Source organism: Zootoca vivipara, chromosome 3 (genome assembly GCF_963506605.1).
Source record: "Zootoca vivipara chromosome 3, rZooViv1.1, whole genome shotgun sequence".
NCBI classification, from domain to species: domain Eukaryota; kingdom Metazoa; phylum Chordata; class Lepidosauria; order Squamata; family Lacertidae; genus Zootoca; species Zootoca vivipara.
In genome coordinates, this window is record NC_083278.1 from 36,456,901 (window position 1) to 36,476,964 (window position 20,064).

A 20,064-nucleotide genomic window follows, 5' to 3' on the forward strand; every position below is an offset into this window, starting at 1 on the left:
GTAGTATTTACAGTAAGAACATCTCTTGAGAACATGTAGTGAATTAACTGATGTCTTAAGGACAGTGTAAGGTTTTAAAACAAGAACACGGAGCAATTTTAGGCAACAGTTTGCAAAGAGAAGAAAGGTAAAAATGGCTGACCCTTTGAAATTTGGTCAGTGGCCAAGATAGATACTTGGGATTAATATATTTCTAATCACTGAAGAGCTGACAAATTAATGGAGGATAAAGCTATCAATGGCCACTAAGGGATAACTATCAGGGCCAAATAAGAAAACCTGCTCCATATTGTCTGAAGGCTTGGAATAAGTTTAGATAAAACCCGAGCCTGTGTATCTTTCCAGTTTCGTCAATCAAACTTCAATTCCTATTATATGGGGTTTTGAGTATTACAATTTTGAAATATTTTAAAAATGATTCATTCTCTTTTTACTCTTTATGTTTCTATTGCAGGTAAAGTGGATGTTGCACAAGAGGTTTTCTCCCCAGGATTCAAACTAGAAGGGAAGAAGACTCGGAGGCAAGTAAAGCAAATCAGCACATTTATATTGCTAATTGATGAATAATAGTATTTTGATGTCTGGGCCTGTTGCAAAAACACACAATGGAAAAGCTCAGACTCGTATAAGCCAAGCTTTGAAGTTTCCCAAGTGCATTGCTTCAGCTGAGTCAATCTCTGAACTACTTCCTTGGTCTTTAGGGACATCATTTCCTGATCTCTGTGGCTTCCCAAGTCACATAGCTGGGCAAAGTGCATATAACCACAGTTGTTCTAGCCAAACAAAAAAGCTTAACTGACTGACTATTCTACTGTGCTTATTTTGTTGTGCTTTTCTTCTTTGAATCTGCATCCAGTCTGCAACATTATTTACTTAGCCCTGGGATTGCCATTCCCCCGCCCCACCCCAAACTTTCCTTTCTGAACGAGTATCTGAAGCTTTTTCATACAGAGGGACATAGGAAGCGGCATAATACTAAGTCAAACCATTAGTCCATCTAGCTCAGTATTGTCTGCACTGACTGGCAGCAGCTCTCCAGGATTTCAGGGTTCACTCCCAGCTGTACCTTAGATGTTGGGGATTGGACCAGGATCCTTCTGCATAAACAGAAGATGCTCTGCTGCTGAGCTATGGACAAAGCAAGACCACTGATTCATCTAAGTCCAGTACTTCCTCCAACTGGCAGTGGCAGCTCTCCAAGAGCAGAGATCTCCCCAGAAATATTGTGTAGTGAATCTGGCTTCCAAAAATGCAGAAGTTGGCGTCCCCCAATATATTACAAACAAAACCAGGAACCAAAAGATAGATATACTAGTGAACATAAGTGACTCACTGTGGACCAGTGCCTCATTCCTCATCCTAATGTCACTGTGACTTACCTGGATGGTGTGGGGGTAAGCAGAGCTTGTGAGGGGCAGTACCTGCTGAGCCAATTCTCACTTGCTATTCCTGCTCATAAGATTTCCCTTGCCCCGACATTGAGATATCTCTGATCACCGTTAACAGCTCAGGTGTTTTGATGTACCAGACAAATCAAGTGTAACTTGAAAGAAGTATAAAATGTTCTCCCCCTTTTTCAGACTCTTACCCAAAAGAAGTGAGTGGAGGAAATGTATGAGTTCACCATCAGACAGCAGAGAAGGGGTAGCCATCTGGAAGCAGAAATGGTTGGTGGCGTTTCACCGTCACCCATGAAGCCCATCTCAGAGGTTAGTTATGCACAGCCTTGTAGATGTTTGCTGTACAGATGGTACATGACGCACTGAAAAAAACTAACACAAAGCAGCTGCCAGAACATAAACAGACTCTTTGAGTGATTGTTCCTTTTCCCTGGGGAAAGGGCATGTTTGTCCTGGTTGGCATGGTCACAGTCTTCTCAGTGGCAATACCAGTAGGACTGAGCAGCACGTGTCCTATTCTGCCATTGGCCCTATCTCTTCCCCTTCTTTTGCTGCTGCTGAATTGTGTCAGAATGAGAAGTAGTGTGGATTGAAGGATGCAAACAAGGTATGTGGAATCTGTGGGCACATTCCAGCTAAACACTTTTATTGATTTCAGTGGGAGAGCAATGCACCTGCTTAATGGTTTCTCATTGAAATTGTGGTGAATTACGTGCAAATCTAAAGGTTCCAGTGTATGGGGAACATAACAATTCTAGTATAATACCATTGGTGGAATTTGTATTTGAATCACCTGCATTGGAATATTATTTTTGAGAAAATGAAAGAGCAAAAATGTCTCCTACCTGCTGTTACCCAGAAGGTGTAGGGAGATGGGAACAAAAATGAGAAAACAAACCACATCAGTAAATGGGTTTGGAGATTCAGAACCTGAAATGAAAAAACCGAATTGATGGCAGTTTGTAGATGCTCCAGCTATATCAATGGGAACACTTGGCTGCACATGTAGCACTATACCCCTGGGAAAATGTGGCTGTGAATATCATGTCAAAGAATGGTATATATTGCCTTCTGGGTAATATACTCCTGGCAGGATTTCTCTTCCTCTGTGAAGGGAAATCATGTTACCAGAAGTTCAAAGCTGCCAGCTATGAAAATGTCAACACGGTTCACAACTGGCACATGACAGATTTCAACCTCTTAAAATAAACGTACAGGTTATATTATGAACTCTGAAAATACATATCAACAGTAAAAGTACTACTGCAGCAAACATACGATAGGTAATGACCTAGGAAAAATGTCTGCTCTAATCCTTTAACTACAGAATTTAAATGTGCAAAAGTCATTAAACTATTTAGTTTTTAAAAATCTATTTTAGGACAAATTCTCAGTTCTTATATCTATCATATAGTTTCTTATGGTTCCATTCAGAGAATTCCCAGATTGGTCTCTATCTAAAAGCATATTTAATACTCAGGCTGTACTGAATTCTGTCCCATATGGATCTTTTGGCCAAAAATAGCCATCTCTCTCTCTCTCTCTCTCTCTCTCTCTCTCTCTCTCTCTCTCTCTCTCTCTGTGTGTGTGTGTGCGCGTGCGTGCAAAAATATATCCAGAAAGTCCTTGGGTTCCAAGAATATTTACTTTTTAAAAATCTTGTCTGATGTTCCAGTTGTTGCTGCTGCAGCAGCATTATTCCCTACCTTCCAGTTACTGTTTCTATTGGCTTCCTGGCTGTAGCCACTGGCAGGTGGCAGTGTTCGTCTCCCACCTTCAGAATTAGTCACATGACGGGTACTAGCCAAAAGGCGTCATGTAGTGAATGCAACAATACATCACTAAGTAGCCATCCAGATTTGGTTAATATGATGACATGACAAACGATAAAGGCAAGGCTTTTGCCTTAATGCAGAGCTTTCCAAACTTTTCATGTTGGTGACATACTTTTTAGACATGCATCATTTCGTGACACAGTAATTCAGTTTTACTGACAAACCAGAGGTTAAACCGACCCCTTTCCAGTCCTGGGAGGAGTGTGGAGAGCATTCACGCGACACGCCTACACACTGCAGCCAACACACTAACATGTCATGGCACAGAGTTTGGAAAGCTTTGCCTGAATGTGTAAGGGCAATGATTTGTGGATTCATTGGATCAGTTCCAAAACAGTCAGACCCACTCAGGCTGCATATGCATTTAAAGGGCCCCCTTCCAATAATCCTGGAAATTTTTGTGCTGTCTGGGGCTGATTGGAGTTGGAATCCAACAACTTCTGGTCTTTTACCTTCTCATGGTAAAAACATTATTATTGTTTTTGTTTATTCTTGTTTTCACTAAGAAACTTAGGGTGGCAATGCATAGGGTAAGTGGAGAGTGGTCGGCAACAGCCAGCAGGGATCAATCTTCTTCTAGTCCAAGTTCCTCAAGAAATGGGGGGCAGAGGGTCATCCATCTATATGTCACCTGGCTATTCTCAGGGGGATGGTAGGATAATCCGATGAATGAGTCGTTTCTTTTCTATCAATTTCAAAGAGATGTGTAAATATAAACGCAAAAACACAGAAATAATAGGTTGGTATTTTTGCTGGGATCAGCAATTAAGAATGGCAAAACCATATGACCGCAAGTGGATTCCAAGAACAGAAATAAGTGTTTATGTGAAATTCATCAGGAAATGAACAAAGAGACAAAAGCTTTTCTTATAATATTGGCTGTCTTGAAACACAGTGAAGTGCAATTCCAGATTACCCTTCATACCCTTTATTTAACCCTTGTGAATTAGATTTAAAAAGATGGAGGGGGTGGATTGTTTGTCAAGTGGATTGTTTTAACTTTGCAGACTGGCTTCTTTTGCAAGCCAATAAAATAAACTTGCACCTTTCTTCTAGAAGGGAAATTCCCCTTTACTCAGACTGCCATACCTTTACCAAATGTGCGTAGATTTATACCCGCATTGCATTCTTAGTAGGGCAAGTAGTGGCCAGTAATCTAATTAAAATGTCAAAGTGAGCAGTCCATTGCGTACATTCAGCTGGGCTGTGAAGAGAAGGGAATTCTATTTGTTCCCTTATGAGGAGCTTTCATCACATACTTCCTTCCAAAGTAATTCCATTTGTTGGCTAGTAACCATGCAGAAGAGAAAACAAATACAACCAAAGAATCGCTTCTGTGTCCTGGCTGGTCTATTTATCTCTTTGTAACAGGGTTATTCATCTGCCATTTCATCAGATAATTTCCATCGTAGTTGGACCTTCTTGATAGACACGTTTTATGCGTGTGTCCTTCTAAACCGCACCCTTTACACACACACTCCATTCCACTCTACTCCACCAGATTATCGCTGCCATGTGGGAAACTTTTTATTGGTGTGTTCCTCAAAGTATCCAGCAAGAGAGGAGTAGTAAAAACATCTGAAAAATAATATTTCAAGTACTTTTGGAATTCAAACAGTGCATTGCAGCCTGAGACTGGGACTCACATGGTCAGTCACTAGCTATCAGATGTGGGTGGGTAATCAGGTTACAAGAAAACATACTGCGTGCATATCTGTGAAAATTGGCCTTTCGATTGCAGCTCAGGGAAGTTTCTAACTAGAAATGGGTGAGGGCTGGGCCTATAAGCACCAAAAGTGTGTTCAATCAGATTTTTACAATTAATAGATACTAACATCCATTCAGTCTCCCTTTTGCTTTATCTCATAAAGGCTCGTTCACAAATAGGGATGAGAGAGCCCGTCAATTGTGGCTTCTCTCAGCTTATCATTTATACAATTTTAAATTTGGTTCTCTGCATTTCCACATCACTTTGCATTTTTTTAAAAGAAAAAACCTAATAAATATTAATCAGCATTTTAGTGTGCATTTATTCTAGTAAACATGTTTTTGCAAAGCAATTTTCCCTACTGTAATGCATTTTTGTTATTTTCACCAAGGCACACCTTGCCACAGTATATGCATTTTTGTGCACATTACTTGGGTGGGGAATGGCACTGCAAATTTGGAGAAGTGTGGATTTTGAAAGATGGCCGTGTTTCGGTATGCATATTGGTTCAGAACTGAATGTGAACTGAATGGAGTATTCCCTCTGTCCCTGCATCCCTGTTCACAAAGGCCTACAAATCACTTGATTCATTTACATTTATTACTGAGGCTGCTTGTTCACAATTGTCAGGTTCAGGATACACATTTGTCAGTTGATAATGCTCAGCTATTGTCAGGGGGCATCCTCAGAGTCCGCGGGAGGAGGGGGAAAGGAGATCGGGTTACAGGGGTCCCTGGCCCCGCCTCTTGAGCAGTACCTCATCCAGTCAGGAAGGCGGCCAAACATACAGTGGGGAGGAGAGGGAGGTGGACAGCAAGGAGAGGAGAGGGCTCGAGGATGCTGGGTCGGAGCCCTCGTACCACCATCAACCGGAGGGCTCAGAGAGGGAGACACTGCTTCCGCCGCTCCAATTGCGCAGGGGATTAAAACGCAAAGAGGGAGGCGGAGACTGGGGGGGTATCCAATTTCTTATGCTGGGGTCATAACCGGAAAGGGCTACTCACAGATTCTGCTATTGACTGAGACAGACATGAACTTGTAGCTCTGCACTGTATATAGTATGCACAATAAACCTGTAAAAAGCCAGGTCGGAATCTGGTGTCGTTACTCGTGAGCAACCGCCACACAATCCTTACAGCTATATTATGAATCAAGCATCACTTCCTTTAGAAGGTCTTTTCTAGCTTGAAATGTAAAAAGAGGTTTGGTGCTAATGCAGCCAGCATTCAGGTGTTTCAGCATTCAGCATTCAGCAGACCAGGTGTTCAGGTCAGTAGGCAGAAGTGCAAAAGTACTTCAACATTCACTCCCTTACAAATTTCTGTGAAACGATAGCACCTTTTACACTGTCTTCTCCAAACACTCACTCTATGCATGGAGAAGGGAGCAGGATTGCACCACTGGCCTCAATAACAACGTTGTAATTCCTGCTGGGCCCACTCCAATATAATACTGATGTTCATGATTTGATTATTGGGTTAGGCAGATGTGGAGTGTCAGGGGTAGACACAGAATCATAGAATTGTAGAGTTGGAAGGGACCCTGAGAATCATCTCGTTCAACCCCTTGCAATGCAGAAATATACAGGTGTCCCATACGGGGATTTAACCTGTGACTTTGGTGTTAACAGCACCACACTCTAACCAATGGAGCTAACATGCCACCTTGTGTGAGGTCATCATCTGATGCCTTCCCCCCAGCCCTTGCAGCCTGGCTGTGGGCTTTGCGAAGAAAGTGCAAGGCTTTGGCAAGATCCCAGAGCCCTTCCTCCTCCTCCTCCCCCCCCCCAAAGCCTGATAAGGGCTTGCCTGGCTTTGGGAAGGAGGCAGGAGAACTCTAGGACCCTGTCAGTGTCCTCACACCTCTTTTGTAAAGTCAGGCTTTGAGAAGCCCCCCCTCCCCCCAGGCTGTGCACCTAATGCTGCTGCAGCACTCACACTGCCATAAATCCTCCTCAGAGAGTGTGGAAAGCTGAATTAGGGCACTTCCAGATTTGGGCCTGTTTATCGAGTATATGTTTGAGAGGACGTTAGAGCATGATGCATCAAAGCAGGTGGCATTCCATACTCCTTAGTGCATTTACTCATCATTTCCTTCTTGCAAAAAGCAACAGCATGATTGTTGCCCATAGCTCCTAAACCAACCATAATCATGCAGCTTGATTTTGTTAGTAGGTGGTTGAATCCCACCTCCCAAAATAGCAAAACTCTGGAAGTGTCCTGTTCATACTTTGGAAACGACACCTTTAACGCCTTTTGATTTTGCTCTCTTAAAATGGTCTAGCATCCTGCAAAGCTTTCTCTCTTCCCCTCCACTCCCCTCTTAACCAACTGGGTGTATTTTTTTTTACTATATCACATCTTTTCCCCATATGTTTATTTAAACAATTCACTGAAGCACAGCTTTCATACTTTGATCCCAGCTTCCTTGCTAGGCTTAAATTGTTATTGTTAACCACCAAGGCAATACATGTACACCACAGTGTCATGTTCAGAACTGTTGCGAGATCCCATGGCAAAAGCAGCTGAGCTGGAGACATGAGGTGAGGCTGAGAGTAAAGTTGCTGAACCAAGTCAGCAACCATTGTTTAAGTAAAAATGTTCAGACCATCTTAACCAAATAAAGCAGAAATGGTATAGAATATGTATGAATGAGTACATGCAAATTTGATTTAGATTGGCTATAGACTGACCTGTCCATCCCTCGTGTGGCCTCACAAATTAAAGTTGTACAGTGAGGGGAGTTTGCCCCTTCAGTGAAAACTTGGCCATAGTTAAAAGCAGGTTAATGGAGAGCCTTTTGTAGATGTTGTGAATGCACAAAGGACAAAAGTATGTTTGCATTCTTTGCATTCATTTCGTGGCTTGACATTTAAGCACAATCCTTGAATCAGGGCGACTGGAATCTGGTGCATAACAATTTCACTTCCTTCCTGCACTGATTTTGAAACTCTGTGTAGTTTTGAGATGCTGCTGCGTTGCTGAAGAGATAATCAGATATTATCCATTGCTAGTAGGATTTATTTTATGGACTTTGATCTTTTATTACAACATTGTTATCTTCAAAGGCATTGTTTCTTCAAATGCATTTCCCCACAAAATCACAACAAATACTTAGTCAAATAAGAGCACTTGTAATGGTGTTAAAAATTACAGGGCATTTAATGCCTTTTATTGGGTTCATTAATGTCCAAAATGCTGGAGGTGTGAGCTTTGGAGTCACATAAAACTCTATCACATTTAAGTGTTCAAAGCAACAGTAATGAAAGTAAAAATAAATAAATAAATAAATAAATAAATAAATTGAAATTCTATAAAAGAAGTCAGCATGAACTTTTTCATTATTCAGTAAGAAGCAATCAATTGTTCAACTTGCCTGCTGATGTGTCCACTTTTATTTTACCTATAACAAATTCTAATTATATCCTGTTAACATTTGCAAAATCACAGCCATAATATTTTGAACCAGTGTAGCTTCTGTTTTAAATGCAGTACAATGAACCGGAACACAGACATCCCTTGAAATTTGCAGTTCTCTCATTTTGGAAATGTAGTTCTCCAGCTAAGTAATATGCATATGCTAGAGTAAAGTGTGCACAAAAATGCATCCATATGAGAAAATAACATAAGTAATGCATTACATTGGGGAACATCATTTTGCAAAATTGTATATATTTGGGCATAATTGCATACAAAAATGTATATGCTAGGCAACATTCACATGCAAATGCTGATGCATTTTCATGAGCACTTTAAAAAAAAGAAAACCATATAAAAAATCTTTACCAAATTTTATTGACATGGGAAACGGAAGAAGAACTGACAAAAAATTCAATGATTAGATGGGGCCAAGATTTGGGGAAGACAATAATGATGAACAAATGGGAAAACTTATGGGACAGAGACTCTAAATTTACCCCCAATTACGATATGAAAGAAAATTTGCTAAAAATGCAGAATAGATGGCACCTAACGCCGGAGAAGCTGGCAAAAATGTATCCGGGCGTTAGTAACCAATGCTGGAGATGTCAAAATGAGACAGGCACCTATATTCACATGTGGTGGGGATGTAAACACATCAGGGTGTTCTGGGAGGAAGTATACAGGGAACTGAAGAAAATGGTGAAATATTCATTTAAGAAAAAACCAGAGATCTTCCTACTAGGAATGTTAGGGGAAGATATTAAGCCACAGGACAGATGTTTGATAAGCTACGCCACAGCGGCAGCAAGATTACTGATCGCAAAAGAATGGAAGTCCCAAAAGGTACCAACTAAGGAGGAATGGCAAATCAAGGTGTTGAACTATTGCAATTTGGCTAAGAAATATGAGGAAGTAAAGGGAATAAAGAAAGAGGACAGTGCGAAAAATTGGAAATTATTTATGGATTATATTAAGTGCCAGGCGGAAAAACCAAATCTATTACAGGATTGTTAAACGCTCAAATGATAACATGGTAAGAGAAAGAGGGAAAAGAGAAGTGTAAGAAACAGGACATAAAAGGAAAAGAAATAGGAAAACAGGAAAGAAAAAACGTATAAGGAAATGTTAAAAGCATAATAAAATAAATGGTATATTGTTAGAAAAGGTGCAGTCGTAGCTAAGAAGAAAAATTGACAAGACAGTTTAGTGAAGGTTGAGAAGAAGGGGAACGGGTTGGGGGGAGGGGGGGAGAGTAAATCTTTATGGTAGTTGTGTTTGTTTGTTTTTGTTTTTTTTCCTTTTCTATTTTTTTCCCTTTTTTTTTCTCTTTTCTTTTCCTTTTGTTTTGTTTTTTCTCCGTTTTTAGATCTGTATGATGAATTGTAAATAACCAATAAAGAATCTTTTTTAAAAAAAATATCAATAACCACAGACTAATATGGTCACATGGAGAACTGAATTTAAACTTGGAAAAATGAGAACAGAGAGCAACAAAAAAATGACAGATTTGCCCATCCCTCTTTGTAAATCAAGGTGGGTGAAAGGGATGAGGCAGAGGAAAGGAAGTTGCCTTCCTCCATTTTTCAGGTACCACAAAAGGCTGCAGTTCTTTTCAGCCTTTGTAATACCATGAAACATCCACAGAACTGTGAAAAGAGTTCCACATATGCAACAGAGATATCCTGCATTCTCTTTTGTACTGCAGCTTTTTGCATTGCTTCAGAAGTCATTCCTGATTATTGAGGGACCCTCCAGAAGGTTGTGGGATATGGCATGGGAAGCACAGCAGGAGGAAGAGGAATTGCCAGAAATCAGAAACCTCTCTTGTACAAACTAGGGTGTCTCCGGTATTAATAAGTTTAAGACTGTTGTCCTATAGCCACTCACCTTAGCATAAGTTGTCGTCTTCAGGGATCACTTGTAGCCAAGTAAGATTGTCTTCCATGAACACGGTCTTAACGGTATGTCCATAGGTGACTGTGGAGGCCAATTCACGTCCTTCCACAGTGGGGACATAGGTTTCTGGGTGCGAGTTGATCAAACGTGCCTTCCTCTTAGCTCATTTCTCTCTCTCACCCTGAGTTTGAGGGTCTTCAAAGTTCATGACACCTTTGGTAAAGGCTCTTCTCTAACTGGAGCACTCGCGGGCCAGTGTTTCCCAATTGTCAACTTTTTTTAGATTTACAATGAGAGAGTATTTAAAACCCTTTTGCTGACCACCAGCATCACACTTCCCATTTTAAAGTTCAGAATAGAGTACTGTAGTTGTTTTGAAAGATGATAATCAGACATCTGAACAACATAATCAGTTCAATGAAGTTGATGCTGAAGAATCATTGCTTTGACATTGGTGATCTTTGCTTCTTCCAGTACACTGACATTAGTTCATATATAATGTACATTTTTTCGGAGACACCGTTGATGGAATCTTTTGAGGAGTTGGAGATGGTGTGTATAAGTGGTCCATGTTTCACAAGTGTACAGTAAGGTTGATAGTACAACAGCTTTGTAATCAAGCATTTTGGTTTCCCTGTGAATAAGTAAGCCTCACTGGACAATAAAGGACTGTAGCTCAGTATTAGAGCACTAGGACTTCGCATGTGAAATCTGCTGGGTTCAATTCCTGGCATCTCTGGATAGGGCTTAATGATAACTCTGAACTTGGTGTGAAATCTTGTTCTGAAAGATAACTCAGAACTCTGTTTGAAATCTTGGAGAATTGCTGCTACCCAATGTTGATAACACTACCCTAGATGGACCAAAGACCTCACTTGAGGTAACACCTGTTCCAAGTAGACATGTATATAGGATTGCATTGTAAAGCTATTGTGACATGCTAACGGTTTGCCTGTAATGCACCTTTGCGCATAGCTCAAAAGAAGACAATAAAATTTGGGAGTCACAAGGACTAAGGAAAAGTGCAAATGCCCTGGTTGCTCATGGAGTTATCATTTCATTTCTTATGTTTTTTTTAAAAAAAAGACACCTCTACTGTAGGCAAGGCGATATTTCGCTGAAGCTGGGCCTGTCATTTTCTACTGAATGCCTTTACAAATATATTTTAGTTATCAAGACCTAACCCGCTGCTCACTCAGATTTGGCATGCTGGAGAAAACTTGCAAACAAGGATTCAGACTTCAGTGTAGACATGGGACAGTCAAAATGCTAAAGATTTTTAGGCGGTCAAATGCTTTGATTAGGAAATGGCACAACAAGCAACAGTTTAGGCTAAAATAATTTTGTCTGGGTAGCACTATTCATATCAAATTAGTAGTCATGGGAATTACACATCCAATTTCCCCAGATGCCTTTGAAATTGCAGCCTTAATTTTTATTGGTCTAAGGAGTAAGTTGGAACTTATTGAGCAGATGACTGTTTAAAAAGAAGATGCTTGAGCCACACAAAGCAGACCTCCATTGTAAATCCATCCAGAAATAGTTACCATACAAGTCCCCAGTGCATCATTTTCTTGCCGGCATGTGCTTTTCCAGACAATTATTGTTTGCATGCTATTCTGGAACACCAAAGGTTTACGAGCTGTGGCTAAATATGTCATCAAACTGGTTTGTTAAAATGTCATTAATGGGGTTTGCTTTGAACAATGCAGTTCTGAAGCTTGCTCTTGGCGCATGGCAATGAGCAGGATCTGCTTCGTTAATGCAACATAATCAAGCGTGAAGTGGTGCCAGCAGAATTATGTGGCCATGTGTTGTCAATGCAGCACTGATGCTATGGCAGTGACATGCTGATAAAGCAATGGCTTGGATCTAGACTTTGCTCCTGCTGATGGAAGCATGGAAGTGACTTGTTCCAAATTCCCTTCCTCACTGCATCTCCTTGCACCCCACAAAATTCTGCTCCAGAGGGATGAGGGTCTCTTCAAAAGCATGCAGGGGATTGCACAAGGTTGTAGGGGGAAAGGAGAATCTGCAAAAGTCCCCCACCCCACTTGCTGCCTGTGGAACGTCCTGATTGGATCAATAACATTTTGTAGATGAAATGTTCTGTTTGTGGAATGCCAAGTTTGGATCTAACCCAGTTATGGCACATTATTATGCACATCTATGCAGAAGGAAGGTAAGAATATAGGGTTCCACAGGACTTTTTTTCCCCAGCCAGAGCTCAGCTCTGGCACTTTTCGGGTGGGCACCATTGCTATTGTAAGAGAAGTTCATGGGGAGCTTCAGCACCTCTTTTTCTAGAAACATAGTACTGGGATTCCAGCATAAAAGGATTATGACTCTGATCAACATTTCCGATGGTATTTTGTGCACTTTTTTGGTTCCAGGACTGTATGGAGAAGGGTCAATTTCTATGTATAGCTGTGTTTTGGTTCATGTACTGGTTTGAGAAGTGTTAATTAGGAAGTTGCTCATTAAAATGTTAACCAAACTGAAATTCTACTCCATCCGTGTGAGAACCAGCATGATTAACACTCAGGACTTGTGTTGTGAGCCTTCCATAGAGACACCAGCAGCTTCCCAGAAGAGATTGCAGTGGGTGAAAATGACTTAGAACAGCCATGCGAAACACTACCAGGAGGCTGCTGCCACATGGTTTTGTCCCTAGGGACAAAAGGGAATAGTGTAAATGCTGCTATTCTAAAATATGTAAACCTGCCCAGGGTGGACAGAAATGTCCTGACAAGCTATCCAAGCCTTAGGAAAGTGGGCTTATAACAATGAACAAACCCTGTCAATGTTAGGCCCTTCTCCCTGAGAAGCTGCACTGAGTTTAATGAGATACATACATGTGTATTAAGATCCCGAGTGACTAGTTTTCTGTCTTGTTGCATTTTATTGAGTTGTTCCGTAATTCAATCTCAACAAGGCAATTGTCCAGTGGGTGGCAAACAGAATGTTAACCTTTCCATAAGTAAAATATACCCCCAAGTCTCTTGCCTGTTATAAAGGCAGTTGATCTGGCTTGGTTCATTTTCCACTCAGCAGAATGCCATACATGGTTGAACTACAGTATAAGAAGCTGTGGAGGGGAGGGTGAAGAATGAGGAAAGCAGCCAATAAAAATCAAGTGAGGTTTACTCATTTTCCCAAAGAGATACTGCTGACCTGCCCTGTTCAACTCAACAAGTCTCCTTTACATTCCCCATCTGATTTCAGTACTGCATATGAATGAACACAATGTGTTATATCTTGCCACTAGAATGTTCATTTAAATAAACATGCAAGTGAGAGATAAATACTGGGCAATTGATTGCATACCATAAACTCGCTGTTAAGTCATTCAACTGTTGTTTTGATAGGATGGTGTTCTGTCAAATCCTCATGTTTATTCTTGGAAGAAATTTCATAGACTTTTCAAAATAGAGACATATTTGATAGGAACATTACCATTCTTCATAGCCTAGAAAAACAAGAATTACAAGGAAGGATGCATACTTCGTTCCAGCCTTCAATTTCTTCATCCCTTATTACCCAAGTGCATAGGTGCATGGATAAAACACTGCAAAACGGTCATCTTAAGGTGATAACACACTGCCAAAAAAATTAAAACCTTTACGTGCAATTACATAAGTGTATTTGTGTGCACATGTGTGTTTTACAGATGCCCTTATGTGCTCCACAGTATAGGTAAACCACCACTCATGAAATACCTTGATATAATTGTACATAAAGGTAAAGGTAAAGGGACCCCTGACCATTAGGTCCAGTCGTGACCGACTCTGGGGTTGCGCGCTCATCTCGCATTATTGGCCGAGGGAGCCAGCGTATAGCTTCCAGGTCATGTGGCCAGCATGACAAAGCCGCTTCTGGCAAACCAGAGCAGCACATGGAAACACTGTTTACCTTCCCACTGTTTACCTTCCCACTGTAGATAAATACCTTCCTATTTATCTACTTGCATTTTGACGTGCTTTCGAACTGCTAGGTGGGCAGGAGCTTGGACCAAGCAACGGGAGCTCACCCCGTCACAGGGATTCGAACCGCCGACCTTCTGATCAGCAAGCCCTAGGCTCAGTGGTTTAACCACAGCGCCACCTGGGTCCCATAATTGTACATACCTGTACATATTTGTTTTGTGGTCTTTTAATGCACACACAAACATTGGTGAAGCAGCGCACAAAAATAATATTGTAATCACATGTACAATCAAATCAAATCAACTAATGCCTCCCATCTGCAACAGAACTTTCTTTCCCTATCCTCCTTCATGCATGCCCTTCCCCCTCCCCAAATTTGCTCCAGAGGGTAGAGGGACCCCTAGAACATATTTGGGGGTGCAGAATGTGGAGAGGGGGAAAACATTCCATTTCATAAGAACTAATCCTTGCATTGATGGAACGTTCGCCTTGACATATCTTGGATTCCACCCAAGATTGGTTATTTTTTTGCTGTGTTTTGTCAATGTGTAGATGTGCATTGGTAATGTGCAGTGGTGGGAGACACGTGTGAAATTATGACGTAGCTGCATGTGCCCAATGATTTGTATTAAATTTGGAAGAACAACAACAAACTAGAACAATGGAAAATTTCTAATACATCAGTCCTACTGATGAGATTGGGCACTTGTATATTGGCACTGGGGAACACCCCTCCCCCTGGCCCCTCGAGATAAATGAACAATTTAGGATTGCTCTAATAATCTATAACTGACACATACAGTTAGGTTTGTCAATGTGGAGGGCAGATAGGAAAAGGGCAGTGATCAAAATTATTTTAGGTATGAATCACCAAACGTTTACATCGGCCCTACTGACATTACTGGAAATTTCCACATGACTGGTGGGAATTATTTATTATTTACTTATGCAAGTGGGTGTATTTCCTGCCATATCCCAAGGGTTAGAGGTTTGGCTACAACACTAAGATTAAAATTTGATTTTAAAAAACCCTAACTACAATGCCTTTTGAAATACCAAAATACAATATGAGACTCACAATTACTTGCCGTTAAAAGCCAACTGCAAAGGAAATGTCTTGTAATGTTTCTTGACAATGCTAATTAAGTCCCACAGTTGGACAAGTTCCCTAAGAAAGAGAGGCTCCACCATGGAGAATATCTCTTGTCGTGCTCTTGTGGAACAGATGACTTGTAGCAAATGACATCACCTAGAGGTTTTTACTGATTGATCTTTATCATGCTAAAGTAGACCATTAGAAGGAAAAGCATCCCTATAGCTTGGAGAAACACTTAACGACTTTACAGTTTATTGGACCAAAAATATTTTTCTCTTTGTCCATGATTTTGTGAGTACTGTTTAAAGTTTCAAAAAAACTGATGGATGTAATTTAATGCTTAATGTTGGTTTAATGTTGCAGTGCTCATTTTTACTACAGATGACTTGTGTATTCTCTCTTAAGGGCCAAATTCAACTAAATAGTTCTGCTAGCAGAAACCAGTGCAATGAGTCCCACTAGCATAATAGGGTTCGCCCCCTTTCTTCTTTGACCACCCAAAAATTGACTCAGGGTTTCGGGATAACCCTCATGGGGAGGAAGAGGAGAGATGGTTCTGCAGTGGAATGATAGTACCGCAATAGTGCAATGTTGAATTGCCCCCTAAGTCCCCCTCCTGGTATTTGGAAGAACCATTTCTGCTACTGATATTATAATTATATACCAAGGAAAGCACAGTGCCATGCATGAGGATTAATCAAAATACCAGCACATTGGTTTCAGTGTGAGATGCACACTAGTCTATTCTCTACAACATGTGTTCTTCAGAGCTAGTATCCTGATGCCTTGAAAATGTATATGACCCACTCTGAGCCTTTAGCCTTTAGAACAGGGCAGGTTATAAATCTAAAAAAAGATTTACAGTACTGCTGGTAAATGAGGCCAGAGAAATCCCTTTCATGAAACATGCCAATGGAAAAAAAGCCTGCCAAAATATACTATATAGCAGAGAGTTTCTACCTCCTTAAAGACATTATGCAGGACATTGATGAACACAAGCAGTGAGATCTCTTTTAAAGACATGCACAATTAGCCTTAGTGGCATGAAAAACTGGATGAAGAATGCGAAGAAATGTATCATCCTACTTCCCCCTGTGGCTTGAATCCATAGAACTTGCACTTTCAAGCCAAGTGGCTGACATCATTACTCTGTCATTAATCCCTGGCTTGTGTTACAGACTTACAATGGAAAGAAAACATTGTTCCAGAAAATAGTTGAGCATGCAGTGATCTAACCTTGATGTTGTTTACCAATTAGACAGCTTTCCAATACTCAAGTACATGTGTGATTTAAATATCCCAGAAAGGAAGGCAAAAATGTAATAGTCATGCACAGAACTTAATACAGGAATGGGGGAAAGGGAAATATTTAATTGGATCATTGCCATGGCATGTAAGATGGCTGGGGCAACCCAGTCAGATGGGTGGGGTACTATTATTATTATTATTATTATTATTAAATAATCTTTCTATGTCTATGCTTGATATAAACATTTTAAAGGGGGCCCCACTAACCTCCCTTTACCCATATGCAGTTGTCATTTTCGTCAGTCTCCCCCCAATGGATCCAAGGATGCCTCTGTCTTCCTTGCAGTTTAATCTACTATAATACCACTTTTGTTAAATTCTGTCCTCAGCTAGCAGCCTCTCATAGAGTAAGGATATGTAACCTCAGTTCTGGAGGTCAAATGCAGCCCTCAGGACCATTCCAGATCATGCCAGAGCTGCACCACACACCCCTCACCCCTCACCTGCTCTGCTTCCTCCTTGAGTGCTGTTGCTTGCCTGGAATGTGTACCTGAATTGATATAATGCCTCTTGCTTGTCTGGATTGAGAGGTGTGCATGTAGAAACCTCTGAGTTACTGTAGTACTTTAATACTGTACTTTAGATCTACCCAATTACCGCCTGGTTTCGAATCTTTCATAAGGTAAGGTGACTGAGAGAGCGGTTGCTGAACAGCTTGGTAGGTTTCTGGACGAAACATCGGCTTTGGATCCATTTCAGTCTGGCTTTCACCCTGGTTATAGGATCGAGACGGCACTAACTGTTAGGTCGCCCTAACAGACGATCTCCACAGACAGCTGGATTGAGGCGGGTCAGGACTGCTGATTCTTCTAGATTTGTCAGCAGCCTTCAACATGGTCGATCACAAACATTTGGTCCACCGCCTTGCCGATGTGGGGATTCAGGGCACAGCCTGACAATGGCTGTGCTCCTTTATCTCAGGTTGGGGACAGAGGGTGGCACTAGGGAAGGAGTTGTCGTCGCGGCATTCCTTGGTGTGTAGAGTGCCGCAGGGCGCAATCTTTTCTTTATGCGCCCCCTTGCCCAGATTGTCTGGAACTTTGGGCTGGGCTGTCATCAATAGGCAGATGACACCCAGCTTTATCTGTTGATGGACGGCCGTCCTGACCCGGCCCCGGACACACTGACCAGATGCTTGGAAGCTGTGGCTGGATGGCTTTGTGGGAGCCGGTTGAAGTTAAATCCTTCAAAGACAGAGGTCCTCTGGCTGGGTTGGGATGACATGGGGTGGGGGGCAACTCCCATCTCTGGCGGGGGCTCAATTAGTGCCAGTGCCCTCTGTCAAGAGCTTGGGTGTAACCTTCGACGCCCCCTCTCTATGGAGGCGCAAGTTGCAGCTACAGCAAAGGCGGCATTTTTCCACCTCCGCCGTATTAAGCAGTTGGTCCCTTACCTTTCTCGCCCCAATCTAGCCACAGTGATCCATGCGATGGTCACCTCCAGGCTTGATTACTGTAATTTGCTGTATGCAGGGCTGCCCTTGAAGCTGACTCAGAAACTCCAGTGGGTGTAGAACGCCGCGGCAAGACTCTTTCCAGGGCCCTTGCCGCAGGATCACATTCATCCAGTGCTGCACTCCACTCCCGGTGGAGTACAGGGTCAGGTTTAAGGTGCTGGTTTTGACCTTTAAAGCCCTATGCGTCCTAGGACCCTCGTACCTACGGGACCGCCTCTCCTGGAATGCCCAGCGGAGGACCTTAAGGTCCATAAATAACAACACTTTGGAAGTCCCGAGCCCCAAGGAGGTTAGATTGGCCTCAACCATGGCCAAGGCCTTTTCAGCTCTGGCCCTGGCCTGGTGGAACACTGTGTCACAAGAGACTAGGGCCCCGCGGGATTTGACATCTTCCCACTGGGCCTGCAAAATGGAGCTGTTCCGCCTGGCCTTTGGGCTGGACTCAGTCTACCCCCCCTCTCATTTATTTATTTTGATTGAACCCCTTATATGGGATTTTGTATATAAATTTTCCCTCAGCTCTTTTTGCTGGCCCATGTAGGACCAGCATGGATAGTTGACCCCGGTGAATATTTGACGTTTTCTCCCCTTATGGCTTTGATCTATTGGCTACCACTAAAATGAGGCTGCATTTTAAGCTGCATTTTAAACTGTATTCTAACTTATATTTTAATCAACTGTTTGTTTTGTTTTAAATGTTTTTACTGTATTTATATTCAGTGTTAGCCGCCCTGAGCCCGGTCTTGGCCGGGGAGGGCAAGGTATAAATAAAAATTTATTATTATTATTATTATTAGTAGTAGTAGTAGTAGTAGAACCTACTGGGCAAAGGTAAGAGTCACATCCATTGCTACACCCACCTTTGCCTCTGCCTGCACCCACTACTGACGTGGTCCCTAGAAGGGAATGAAGCTTTTGGACTGCAAAGGGTTCCCCACCGCTGCCCTAGAGAATCCAGTATTAAAGGATTGCTTGTCTCTGTCCCAAGCATTATGAGATGAACTGCTTAGGAACTATGAGCACAATCCAGTGGAAAGTCCTGCCTCTTACATAACTCCCGCCCATTAATACGGAGCATGCATAGAACACTTGCCTGGTGGATTGTCCTTCTAAAAAACCCATCCATCTGTTTAAATGGGCCCAAGAAGACATTCAGCTCCACTCTGCAAATCTTCGCACCCCATAATTGTCCTGGTTTAAAATATATTGACCCTGGGTGCATTAAAAAAATAAATGCTCTCCAGGATGTTCTTTGAAAAGCAAACAATGGTTTGCTTTCATATCTGGAATCAGGGTGTGATAATGGGGTTAATGGTGTTTTGCTCCTGCTGTTATATAATTCAGCCAGATGGAACATCCAGTTGGTCTGTGAAAGGATAACCTGGTCCAAGTAGAAAATCATAGTGCTGGAAAATATCCCTAAAATTGTTCAGTTCAATGCTTGTCATTATGGACAGAATTCACCTTATCTGAAGCACACCAACAAAATATGGTCTGAAGCTCAACATTTTAAAAAAATTAAGATCATGGCCACTGTTCCCATCACCTCCTGGCCAATAGATGGGGAAGAAATGGAGGCAGTGAGAGATTTTACTTGCTTGGGTTCCATTATCACTGCAGATGGTGACAGCAGTCACGAAATTAAAAGATGCCTGCTTCTTGGGAGAAAAGCAATGACAAACCTAGACAGCATCTTAAAAAGCAGAGACATCACCTTGCCGACAAAGGTCTGTATAGTTAAAGCTATGGTTTTCCCAGTAGTGATGTATGGAAGTGAGAGCTGGACCGTAAAGAAGGCTGATCGCTGAAGAATTGATGCTTTTGAATTATGGTGCTGGAGGAGACTCTTGAGAGTCCCATGGACTGCAAGAAGATCAAACTTATTCATTCTGAAGGAAATCAGCCCTGAGTGCTCCCTGGAAGGACAGATCGTGAAGCTGAGGCTCCAATACTTTGGCCACCTCATGAGAAGAGAAGACTCCCTGGAAAAGACCCTGATGCTGGGAAAGATCGAGGG

At 41.8% G+C, this 20,064-nt stretch overlaps 1 long non-coding RNA gene across 1 annotated transcript in view; it reads left to right on the forward strand.

Moving 5' to 3' along the window:
- The first annotated feature begins 1,896 nt into the window (after positions 1-1,896).
- Positions 1,897-20,064, forward strand: part of LOC132591887 (uncharacterized) — a 102,127-nt gene continuing 83,959 nt past the window's right edge. Inside the window, exon 1 of the long non-coding RNA XR_009557312.1 lies at positions 1,897-2,007. This is a non-coding gene — a long non-coding RNA (uncharacterized LOC132591887). The remainder of the gene's footprint in view (positions 2,008-20,064) is intronic.